The sequence below is a fragment of the Solanum pennellii genome, chromosome 2, assembly GCF_001406875.1.
Source record: "Solanum pennellii chromosome 2, SPENNV200".
In the NCBI taxonomy this organism is placed as follows: domain Eukaryota; kingdom Viridiplantae; phylum Streptophyta; class Magnoliopsida; order Solanales; family Solanaceae; genus Solanum; species Solanum pennellii.
In genome coordinates this window covers 31,889,315-31,902,693 of record NC_028638.1, presented here as the reverse complement: position 1 = coordinate 31,902,693, position 13,379 = coordinate 31,889,315, and the positions used below count along the sequence as shown (strand labels likewise).

Sequence of the window (13,379 nt, the reverse complement as noted above, 5' to 3'; positions counted from 1 at the left end):
TAACTAAAACACTGCATATTCCTCCTTAATGTCATCAGAGTATATAAATACTATAATGGTATCAAAAAGTAATCTAGTATTATCTTATTGAAGCACCGCTTCTTCCCCTTTGATACCATCAAAGTAAGTGTATGTGTGTGTGTGTGTGTGTGTATATATATATATATATATATATATATATATTTGGTGATATCAACTACATTAGCAGTTAAAAACCGAGATATAAAAGTAAGGGAGTAGTTGCTTGTAAATAATTTTTCTTTTTGGGGTACAAATATTTTTTTCCTAAATGAAAAGATAAAAAGAAAAGTCTTTTCATTTCAGCAAAAGACCCACACCCAAGTTCCATAGCTTTTGATTTGCTATCTAGGTCATGATTTATTTTTTTTACGGTAGAGGGAAATGTATTTCTATTTTGGGCCGGTTGTGGGCGAGGAGGGGTATTCATAAAAAACAAGATTGAGGATAATTTTAGATAAAGGTGGAAGAAAAGTAATTTTGAATCAGTTTCAATAGCTTAGGGTATTATTGAGAAAAAATTTGTGTGTATTTTTAGATCAAAAGATTGAAAGAGGATATTCACAAGTCTTTTCCCATATTTAAGAGATATCTACGAGTTTTTGCCATAAAATACATAGATAAGAATTAAAAAATAATTGTTATTATCTACTTTTGATTTTAATTTATAAGCTAAGGGGTAATTTAGTAGCTAAATAATAAAAAAAATATTTATGTATTAATTTTCATATAACTTATACTTTAATTGATGGATAGATAGGAAATATCTTAGCCATGTATAAAGATTAATACGACGTTGATAATTTAACTAACCTACATAATTAATATATACACAAACGTTATTAAGAAATCTACACATTATTTTATGCTAGAAGTTGATATAATTAATGCATGTATAACTAATAAACAAATAATGTTATAAAATAATATATTGTGGATGTCCACTACACAAAATGGTTACTACATTACTTTCCTCCATTATGAAGATAATCCACTACACCAAGAAGTTACTACATTACTTCCCTCCATTATGAAGATAACCTTCACCTTTATGATAATTATTCTCGTAACCTTTCACCTCCATAACCTCCTTCTCTATATTCATGTTTAATGTCATGTTTATGACTAACCTTTTGTATGCCTCTATGTTACACTATAAATAGAGGCATAAAGGTTCCTATTGTTACACTTGAGGATTTGATAAATAAGAAAAGCTCTCATCTCTTGTCTCCCTATTCCTATTGTTTTCATCTTCTATATCTCTTGTCTTATATTCTTCTTTTCTTTATCTTTATATTTTTAGTTTGGTTTAGTTTTACAATACTTTATCAGCACGGTTGTTCTACTATTGAAGGATTGAAGCAAAGAAAATATAAAGAAGGTAAAAATATTTGTGTTTATTTTTCTCTCAAGTTAAATTATTATGTAATTTATTTTATATTTTACTTTTGACTGTGCATCATTAATTTTATTACCATCTCAAAATCATATGAGTCCAACAAGTTGCTTTTACTTTTAGCAAACTTTTTATTTGATCGCTTATTTATTTAAAAAGTAAAATTAGTTTTGTAAGTTAACAATTTGTAAAGAAATTGTTCTTTATGACCTCGTTTTATTGAGTTATGTGACATATACATATTGATTGAATTATTATTGTTGGTTACTTTTGCACCTGTTTATTTTTCTTTATCTAAACATTTGCTTGTTGAGTTATTAACATATTATTTGTACTAACAAAGCTTGTTTTGTAGTTATTCTAAAATGGTTATAATAATCTTCATAACAATGTTGAGATGAACTATTAAAATGTTTGAATTTATTTTAACTTGGGACTTTTATATGATTCTAACATGTTGTTCTAATTAATTGATTTTGTTCATTTTTCTTGTATATTAAGTCAAGTTCAAATTATATTTATGATTTTCAATAATTATATTCTTGGTAATGCACTTGGTTTATTAAGACATTGGTTGAGGGTAAGACGTTGAATTCAGGTTTCACCGCACCAAGTGGGTAAGACATCGAGTTAAACTCTTGGTGAACCATGATAATAAGAAGTTGAGTTCAAGTCCCATTGATTTATGACAAAAGGAGTCTTTATATGGATAAAACATTGGGTTAAAGCCCTAATGCACTATAATGATGATATGATGATGACTAACATAAAGTTTTATACTTTTGACTGAAAGTCGTGAAATTTACCCAATTAATTTGCTCCATTCTCTTATGTAAATGTGGCAGCAGTGTATTAATATGTCTGAAAAATGACAAGTGGTTGAATGTATGAATATGAGTATGGTAATGTTAATGGTCATCATTGTGGTAATTAAAAGGAAGAACATAATGGTTTCTTAAGATGGTTCTTCAAATGTGAAGGTAATTGTTAAAAGTAATTTTTATTCATCAAAGTGGTATGAGAAGTTGGGCACATTATTGTTGTTCCAAATTAATTTAAAAAGTTTTTAAGTACTCCATCAAGATAAATGAGTACAAAGTGGTAGTACATTTGGTACGTTTGACCTCTTAAAGTGATGTTGAGGTGAGTCACATAATGCCAAAACATGACAATGAATTTCTGATAAAAATTTATGAAACATGTACAAATGATTATGATCCATTTCTTCAAGAAAATGTGACTTGTGTTTGTATAGATAAGAACATATTCATGTATTATTGATTTTATGTCACATCTCACCTCAATGGGAGGTTTGAGAGATTGAAAGAATCTTTTGACATAAATAGTCATTTTGGTCATATATATACTTTGAGTACTACACAAATGTTATGATATGTTAAATTATGAACTATTGAAAGACAAAAGAAAGAAATAGTTCTTTCCTATAAAGGTTGTGGCTATGACCAAACAAATTTGTCATTGGTTGTCAAGAAGTCTTGCATGTGATAATTTAACCATGACAATAATAATAATATTCTCCTTGAAGGAGATGGTCACCATAAGAATGGCGTTGTGAAGTTTGTGGTAGTATACAAATCCGGAGGAATGGAATTGTTCATAATATTGAGGTTGTAGTGAGTCTTAAAAGAAACTTTTTAAGTTTCGGAAGAATTGAAAGAAAAAGAAATTATATTGAGACTATAAACTATGGGAAGATTAAATATCTTCAAATTACTACAACAAAAGTGGGTTATAAATATTTATGTATAAGATCAACCATTTTTTTCCTCTTGTTTGTTGTATACAAAAATGACATGATGATGGAATCACATGCAAAAGTAAACTAGAAACTTACTAGAATAAATACTAGTTGGTGTAATCGGTTGGCCATTCCGATTCAAATGTGATGCAAAATAAATTGAGAATTCATATGGCTATATGTTGAAGAAATAAAAGATTCTTCAAGAATTCTCTTTTGTAGCTTGTTCTCGTGATAAATGATAATTGTACCAGCTAAGGTTGGGATTGTATCCCCTAAAATTATTTAAAACATATAAAAAAGTGAATATGATCACATGTGCATTTGTATCAACTTACAAATTGATTTTGTAAAGTTGTTTGCTCGAATTATTAAATCAAGAGCACAATTCTAAACTATGAAGTCATGTTGATAATACTGGTTGGTTTAGCAGAAATTTATGCCTCCAATTATAGCTAGACCATTGATTAGGAGAACAAATCTCTCAAATAAAATTTGGTATGAGATGAGTTTATTTAACATGTATGCATCAAGCCAACAAGGTTCTCCCAACACAATTGGTTCAGGGTCAGGACCAAATAATTTCCATCTAAAAATTTAGTTTGTGCACATATGATTTTATTGTTCCACACACCAAGATGGATCACCAAATGAGGTTGAGGGTGAATGTTAGATTTTCTAACATTAGGGGGAGATATGTGTAGCAGCTGAAAATTATTTGTGGGGTGAATTGTCTAGATCCTCGTTAAAAAATGTGAATTTCAAGTTCTAGAGATAAATTCATTTCCAAAATATTGCAAGTAATTTGTCAGATATATTTGTTGACCCAATATTTTCATTAAGCTGCAAATGCTTCAATAAATAGTCCTTGAAAGACAGAGTCTATGGTACACCAGAAGCGTGATAGATAAATCAATTCCAAATGTAAAACTCCTTGATAAAGGAGAGGAGCAAATTATCAAAATGGTCATTGATAATGAGGTAAGTGCTTTGAAAGAGCACTATGGCATAACACTTCATAAAACCTTGGTGAAGGTTCAGGGTCCTAAAAATGATGAAACATGAAAAGATCTCGATAAGTTATGCAGTATTGGAATCAAATTAAAATGATCGTCGACGGTATATTTGATATGAAGTAGCACTGAATGCTATAAATGGTTACGAGGATCTTAAATTTAATGTCATATAGTGTGGACAGATAAATTATTAGCCAAATAATATGCACTATTCAAGTGTATTTTGTTTCACTTAAAAAAATGATGTTTTTGAACTTATAGTTCATAGATCAAAATACATGTCAGTGGGTACAAATGAATCATTGTGCGAAAGTATAACCGTAAGATATAAAGTACGCTTTGTACTTTGGGGAATAAAGGGTTTTGCAAAAATTCAGACATTATTAAATGGAGATATATTCTCTAGTGGTGGATGCAATAAGACTTGTTTCAGTGTGGCAATAGATGAAATACTTGAATATGCATAATGATTGATATTATGTCTAACTTGACGATGAAGGTTAAATGAAAATCTTTAAAGGATTTAAAAGGTGTTAAAGCAATTTCATTGAGTACCTAATAATTTTGAGATTGCTTAACGCAGAAAAAAAATCTTTTTGATATCATGAAATGATTTAAAATGTCATGTATTAGTGTAATTGGTGCACTTACATATTGTTAGTTATGCAAATGCTAGAAGATTATTTGATATACATAACGAAAGTTATGTGAAAAGATTGTCATAATATCATTTAAGTTATGACAAGAAACTACAAAGCAAGTGACTCAACGCATAGAAGATGTGTGATTTTCTTTAAGAAGAAAAGATGAGCTTCAATAAAATTGAAAGGATCAATCTCCGAGTAAGAAATATTTGATTATGTAAATGCAAAATATTTATTTGATTCCCGTATAAAGCTCGATCGCAAATGGCTATTTATTTACATATGAAGGTAAAACAATAACTTGGCTTTCAAAGAATCAAACATTGGTAACCACTTCTTCAAATCATGCAGAAATGATATTGATCTATGAAGCAAGTCGGGAGTGTGTTTGGTTGGAATCATGATTTGTCATATTCAACCAATATGTGATTTTCCTTTGGCAAAGGATGTTCTAGCTACTATATACGAAAATGATATTGAAGGGAGGATACAATCAAATGAAATCGGACAAAGCATATTTCACCAAAAGTATTTTTCACACGTAATCTTCAACAAAATGATGAAATTGACGTTTAAAGACTCGTTGAAGTAATAATCTTGTGATTCACTAAAGATTGCCAACATTAATATTTGAGAAGTTGTGATGCAAGACTGGAATGCACTGTTTTCAAGATATCAAGTAAAGTTTTTAGTAAAAATTTAAGGAATTCTATAGTGAAACATAATAATTACAACATGTCCCGACTAATTTAACATTTATAAAAAATCCCTTAAAAATATCGCCGCGTGATACATTAGTACATTGTGATACATGGTAAATGATACATAGTAATTTAATAACTGTTGAGATAAAAAGGGAGAAAAAATGGAACATTTAAGTTTGTTATTTAATTCAACTTAAGTTATGGTAACAAAGCATTAAGAAACAATAATTCAGCACATAATTGAATCACACTTTCAAATTTTGAAAATTCAAGATTATATCATCTAGGTTGAAGACAATTTTATGAACATTTATTGAAAAGGCGAAAAATACGAATTAGATTTCTGTTATTTTGGATGATACATGATGAATACATCAATTTTGATGAGGCATTCAGGAATTTGGGTGAGCGAATTGCAGTATGAAAGTTACGAAATCGACGAAATTGTTGTTGGAGATTCAATTTCGTTTTCAAATCTCAAAGCAGCAATTGCAGCCGAGTTGAATATCCATGTATCAAGGAAAGATATTGAAATTCGTTTCATTGTAGAAGGTAACTCCCGTCCAATGAAGGTTAAGAACGATATGGGTGTTAAACTATATTTAGAACTGGAAAAAAATGAGCCAGAATTTTCAATGTATCCATTATGTATTGACATAATTGAAAAGATTGGTGGTACTGTACATAACTTTGATGGAACATGTGTAGAAGGCACAACACATGATACAGAAGCTTTGGCAATGGTAGAATCTAGTTTATTTGATTCGTATGAAAATTCAGAATTTGGAGTTACAAATATTATAATCGATTCAGAAAGTGTAGAGGTGAAGACAGGTCAGATATACAAGGACAAAGCAACACTTATAGATGTGATGACGAAATATAAGATAAAGAACAACTTCAATTGCAAAGTAAAGAGATCTGATCAACAAAGGTATGATAGTATTTGAAATTTATATATATTTACATGCTGATAAAATTAGTACATGAAACATTACCGTTTTCTATTGAAACCTCCATGTATCATTAGTTCATTGATATTTTGAGTTAAATCTATTTTAATCTATGATTCACTATTTCGTTAAGTTTATTGATACATTGAATTAACTATATTGATACTTTAATATACTATTGCAGATATATTAAGGACTATATTTACTTAAACAAGCATAGCAAAAAGTTCTGATACGTGTAAAAATAATTTTCTTTGAAAATGGTAGATACTTTCATGTAATTCATTGTTTGATTACTTTAAACATTATTGTTGTATATATTATATGATGTAATTTCTATACGTGCTAATATGATGAAAAAATGTACGCAACTACGTGCTGGTATGCTTTTCAGACAAATGTGGTTGGACTATGAAGGCGTCCTGCAGAAAAAAATCTGATATTTTCACTGTTAGAAATTTCAATGGTGAACATACGTGTCCGATGAGGGAGAGGGTATTAACCAAAATCCAAACAACAGTCGGATTTGTAAGTGGAGTTACTGCTCTAAAATTGGTCAATCATAAATGAATTTATACTCCGAAAGATATAATTGATGATATTAGAGAATTCTATGGGGTTCAAATATCTTACCAGCAAGCATGAAGTGCTAAAGAACGTGCACTCTCCATGATTAGGGGAAAACCATCTGCAGGATATAGACGATTGCCGCGATACATACACATGTTAAATACCGTGTATCCAAATTCTTATATAAGAATTCAGAAGACTGGGGAGAATGAATTTATGTATCTGTTCGTCGCCTTAAGACCATTCATTAGGGGATTCAATTACTGCAGGCCAATAGTTGTTGTGGATGGTGCACATTTGAGTGGAGCTTACAAAGGGACATTTGTATCAGCAAGCACACTAGATGGAGCAGGTATGTATTTTTTTGTAGTTGTGATGTGTTTGTATATGTTACATATCAAATGATATAATGTGTGTCTGTAATCAGGTTGCATATTCCCTGTGACATATGGTGTTGTTGACACCGAATATGATTGTTTGTGGATATGATTTTTCGAACAATTCAAAAATACATTTGGTGAGAGAAAAGATATGTGTGTTGTCTCAGATAGAAATGAGAGTATTATGAAGAGTGTGAGGATTGTGTTCCCAAATGTACCTCATTATGCATGCATATGACATCTTTGAAAGAGAGTATGTGGCAATTTCAAAAGGAGCAGAAAGGCGATAAGTGATCTATTCTACTCTATGGCCAAGACATATAGAAAGGAAGATTTTGATAAGTTGATGGCTAAGGTTGATAAAATTGATCACAGGCTTAAGGAGTACCTTGAAGATGGAGGTTATGAAAAGTGGTCAAGAGTTCATGCAACAGTAAATAGAGGTAGAATGATGACTTTGAACATTGCAGAATGTATCAATGGTTGTCTTGTTGAAGCACGCCAATTAACTATATTAGAATTCTTGGAAGAAGTTAAAATTCTATTTGGTTCTTGACATTGCAAAAACAGAGAAATAGCCTCATATACAAAGAAAACATTAGGGAGAAAATTTGAGGAGTTGTTGATTATAAACGCGGCTAAAGGTTCTAAGATGGAGGTATGTATCATTATATAATATTTTATATTATATATATCTAATTTATTGTATCATCTGCAGTTTGAACATGATTTATTTTGAAAAAATTGTATATTTAAATTTTCAATGTACACAGATTGTTCCATCATCTGAATTTATTTTCTCGGTTTATGAAGCTGGAAGAAGATATATTGTTTGTTTTGAGCGGAAAGTATGTTTTTGTGGTAGATTTTAACTAGATGAAATACCTTGTGCACATGCAATCGTTGTATTGAAAGAAAAGAATGTCACAGATTTGCATTCATATTGCTCTGATTACTACAAGCCTGATGCATTGGCAAAAACATAAGAAATTCCAATGGTACCATTGCCAGATAAGGCAGATTGATCAGATCCTAATAATGTGGTAACTGAAACTGTGTATCCACCTAGATACAGAAAAATATCTGGACAACCAAGAAAATGAAGAAGAAAGAATGCAGATGAAAAGATTTCGGTGAACACAAACTGTTGTGGACAAGAAGGATACAACAGAAGAACTTGTACTTTCTTCCCAAAAGAGAAGTGAATTAGTCGTAATGTTTCTAAGATGTTAATATTTTTTTTGAATAAGTTATAACGTAAACATTTATCATTTTCAGCATTCATTTCAGTTGCAATTTAAACACTTTTGGTTTTGATAAATAAACTTATAAATAGCCTGTGTTAATTAAATTTTAAGTTGCGCTTTGATTATAAATACTTTGTTATTATTTGTGTTGAAAAATATATTTGTGTCAATATTTCCTTTTTATATAAATTTTGTAATTCTTATGTTACACTATGAGATATAAATTCAGGGATTATTGGTTAACATATCATACATGATACATATGCTTTAGCCAATGTATCAACATTTAATTCAAAACGCAAATGTGTATTTTGGGTAACGTAACACACATGTATCATGTGCTTTGCCCAATGTATCATCTACATTTAATTTTTTAAAAAAACACTTATTGAGGTTATTGTGTACATTACAATGACTATAAATCACGTATCATGTAATTTATATTATTTAACTTGTGTAATGCTTTATCTGATATACTTTACTTGAAATATACAGTAAATAGCTTTACTTTTACGAAACTATCGCACTTCACACAACTATAATATTCATTATAACTAAGTATCATGTAAATTTAGTTTTCAAATAAACTATTTATTACTAACTATGTTTAATTAAAAAAACTTTGACTACACTTTATTAAACCTGTGTGACACCATAAGATGTCTGATATTTATGTTTTCTTAGCAAAAATACTTTTCCATAATGTAAAAACAACAAAAATCTTCAAGAAAATTGACAAAGCCATTAAAATAACATTAAAAACATCAAATACTTGTTCAATAACGTATCAAAACAAGAAATATAACATTAAAACATTGTTTATGCATAGATGCTACACTATGTGAACCAGATCTTCTTCTGGTGGTGGTGTGACTGCGCTCTTAGATTTTGATGGATCATCATTGTCACTAATGTATCCACACTTAGCCTTTTCGCTGCCATAACTCCAAATCAATGCTCCATATCTTTGACGTAGGTATTCAAGACGAAAATCAGCATATGATATATTGATTTGGTCACTCATATACTTGGCAAATTCAGTAACAATAACCCACAATCTCTACAAAAAAATGCAGAATACAAATTAAAAGCTTAATGATACATGATTAAAAACAAACGAATGAAATTTTTGATACTTACAGACTATCATTATTCTGTTGCGCAATGTCTTGTGCAAATTCAATCATGAAAGGAACTTGAGGCTCCAAAGTGAACCAGTAATGTTGTCCTTGTACGCATGACAATCACCAAATTTTATTCGCTCAGTTTCTTCAAAGAATCCACTGTCCAGTAGGTAAGCAGGAAGCATTTTAGACAACATTTTTATCTCATGAGGAATTACTTTTTTCCTTGTGCATATTGATGAGTCAAAAACTCTTATCACCCTGTTTTTCAACTCAACAACTGCCAACACCCAATGGAATTCTTGATCGCAGTTAATCGGGATGTAGACCTCATCTACAAGATGCCATGGTAAAGCAACTGGAATTCCAAAACCTTTGATCATGTTAATTATTAACCTCTCATATACATATACAACTGAAGTGCGATCAACATATTCTTGTGTACTAAGACTATCATCATCATTATCCATGTAATACCTATCATAATAACTTTTCACATGTGACATGAACAAGCAGTGGGTTGTTGTGTATCTGTATTGATCCATGCTGCAGAGTTTGATTTTTTACGAAGGTAGTAAAAAATCACATCGATGTGCTATAAAAAAATGAAAACATAATAAGAAATTATATACATCTAAACAATATAGAACAATATAATTATTAAATATTGATCATAAATTTTTCTAAGTTAAATATTATGATACTTCTACAGAATGTATCATGTTATAATAATATAAGTGTAACTGGTACACATTTGATAATTAGTTTAAGAATTTTACCTCATCAGTCCAACATTTGTTTGGCTGTGACATGGCATAGAACCAATTCTTGTTCATTGAAAAAGCAACAACAAAGTCCATCATCGTAAATTCAAAAGAAAAAGATTTTGATCTGTATTTATCGTCTGATGGGTTCCTGCATACATGATACATAATGTTTGAGTATATGTACATGATACATAACAATGTCTTAATTACAAAAAATGTAGATAAATTATCATGAATTAGTTATATAAAAAAGAGAAAAGACATAAAGACATCATCGAAGTTGTCCCATATTTGCATAAAGACACCTAAACTTTTAAAGTGTCCTATCACACCACTAAACAACTATATATCGTTGTAAATTGACCATTTTCACTCATTCATTTTTACTCATTCCATCGTCTATGTAATGCGCGTGTTGCTCACACTCTAGGTAACCCGACCCGACCCTTTTTTGAAGAAAATTCGTGAACTCCTTTTCATTTCATTTCTCAACTTTTCCCTAAAAAATCAAATTAAATACACAGTGTTGCTGTTGACGATAGTGTTGTTGTTGACAATCTCGTTGTTGATCATTGTTGATCGTTGTTGATGTGTATTTGTGAAGATTCTTGGAGATTGAAGGTCTAACAGGTTAGGGTTCGAAAATCTTCACTTTTTTCTGATTATTCTGATCTTATGGATTATTATAGTGTAGAAGTGTTAGAATCGACCTCCTACAGTTGTCATTGTTAGGATATTTTTGAGTATGTTGGGTAATCGACTTAGTTAGTGTATGGTATTGTGTTATTGACTTAGTGCAACTGTTAGTGATTAGGGTTTTGTGATTGGGTTTTAGGTTAGGGTTAGATGTTATCCACTTAGTTCGAATCTTATTATTTGTCTCTTATACATTCGTAGACTTCAATTTGTACACTAACAACTGCTATTGTTAGTGTTTTTGTTCTGTTAGTACTGTTAAAGCTTAATGTTAGTGCTTTTTTCTACTTTTGTTAGTTAGTGTTTCTGTTGTTGTTGTTTGTTAGTGATTATGTTTGTTGTGTACAACTTGTTAGAGTTAGTTATTGAAATGTGTGTTTGAATTGTGTTTGTTGTTGTTACATGATTTTTCAGGATGGCTTTTACTCTTATAACTTTAAGATGGTATCATGGGGGGGAAATAGAATTTGGTCCACCACTTAAATATATTGGGGGGCATGTGACAGAATTCCTAGATGTAGATGTTGATAGGATGTCTTATTTTGAGTTGAGGAACTACATAAAGGAACTAGGATATACAATAGATTGTGATTTTTTCATCAAGTGAGATGGGTTATTGGTCCTTGTTGATAATGATAAGGTTATATTTGACATTTTCAATATGATGAATGATGGGGATACAGTTGAGGTGTATGTTTTTCATGGGGTTAGTGAAGCTAATCAGGCCCCACTTGAATTGGAGTTTGTCCCCCATGTGACTGAAAGTGGGGTAGGTGAGGAATATTTAATGAGACTTCTAACCCTAATAATCAGCCTCCTACTTCTACTTTTCCTTCCATCCCTACAATTAGTCCTTCTGAAACTTTCAGCACTCCATTTGAAGCTCAGTCTTCTACTGTGCCTCCACCTTCTCCTTCTATTGTGCCTCCTCCTTCATCTGATTATCCTATAACAGATAATGATCCAACTGATGATGAAGTGGAAGATGAATCAGGATCTGAAGGGGATACTAGTGAAGATACTGAGGTTGACAGTGATGTTCATCAAGAGTATGTAGATATAAGGGCAACTAAGAGGCATTTCAAAAGGTCACAAAGGAGAAGTAGGGGAACTACTTCAGATCAGATTAATGTTAATGAGAAAGGTCCAGATATAGGGTATGATGAGACAAATAATGGTATTAGGGAAAGCTTAGTTGGTAAGCTAGGAGGTGATGAACCTTATTATCTAAGTGATGAAGTTCCTAGCTTTGAAATAGATGGTGAAGAGGTTGATCAAGTAGTGCATAAACCTGTTAGGAGGAAGAAATCCCAAATAGAGTTGTGTTTGATACAACTGCTGAAAAGATTGTTTGGGAATTAGGACTGGTTTTTGGAACTGTTGAAGAATTTAGAGTGGCAGTGACAAGATATGCAATCCAAGAACATATTCAAATTGAAAAATATGTAAATGAGCCTGGCAGAGTTAGAGTGAGATGTTGTAAAGAGAGTTGTCCTTGGTTGTTGTGTGCAAGTAAGGATAAAACTAGTGGAGATTTCATTGTTAAAACATACAACCCTATCCATAAATGTTTGACATCAACTCATAACTACCTGTGCAACTCAAAGTTTTTGGCCACCAAATACAAAGAAAGAATAACTCAACAGCCAAACATCAGCATTATCTTGTTGCAGGACATTATTAGAAAGAAGTTGGATATTAATGTTGGTAGGACAACAGTGAGAAGAGCTAGGACTAGAGTGTTACAAGAGATCATGGGTGATCACATTGTGGAGTATGGTAGGATTTTTGATTATAGAGATGAATATTAAGGAGTAATCCAGGTATTACTTATGTAGTGAAGGTTGGAGAAGATTCTGAAACTAGGCAGAAAATTTTTGAAGGATTTTATGTTTGCTTCAATGCTTTAAAGAAAGCATTTTTTGGAGGTGCTAGAAGGTTGATTGATTTTGATGGGTGTTTTCTCAAAGGTGTGTGTAAAGGCCAGTTGTTAGAGGCAGTTTGTAGAGATGGAAACAACCAAATGCTCCCTATTGCTTGGGCAGTTGTTGAGGTTGAGAATCAGTATACCTGGACATGGTTTCTTGAACTAGTGAAGAATGATC

The 13,379-nt window shown here is 31.1% G+C and overlaps 1 pseudogene; it reads left to right on the top strand.

The window, feature by feature from the left end:
• The first annotated feature begins 5,902 nt into the window (after positions 1-5,902).
• Positions 5,903-7,549, top strand: LOC114075993 (annotated as a pseudogene).
• The last annotated feature ends 5,830 nt before the right edge of the window (positions 7,550-13,379 follow it).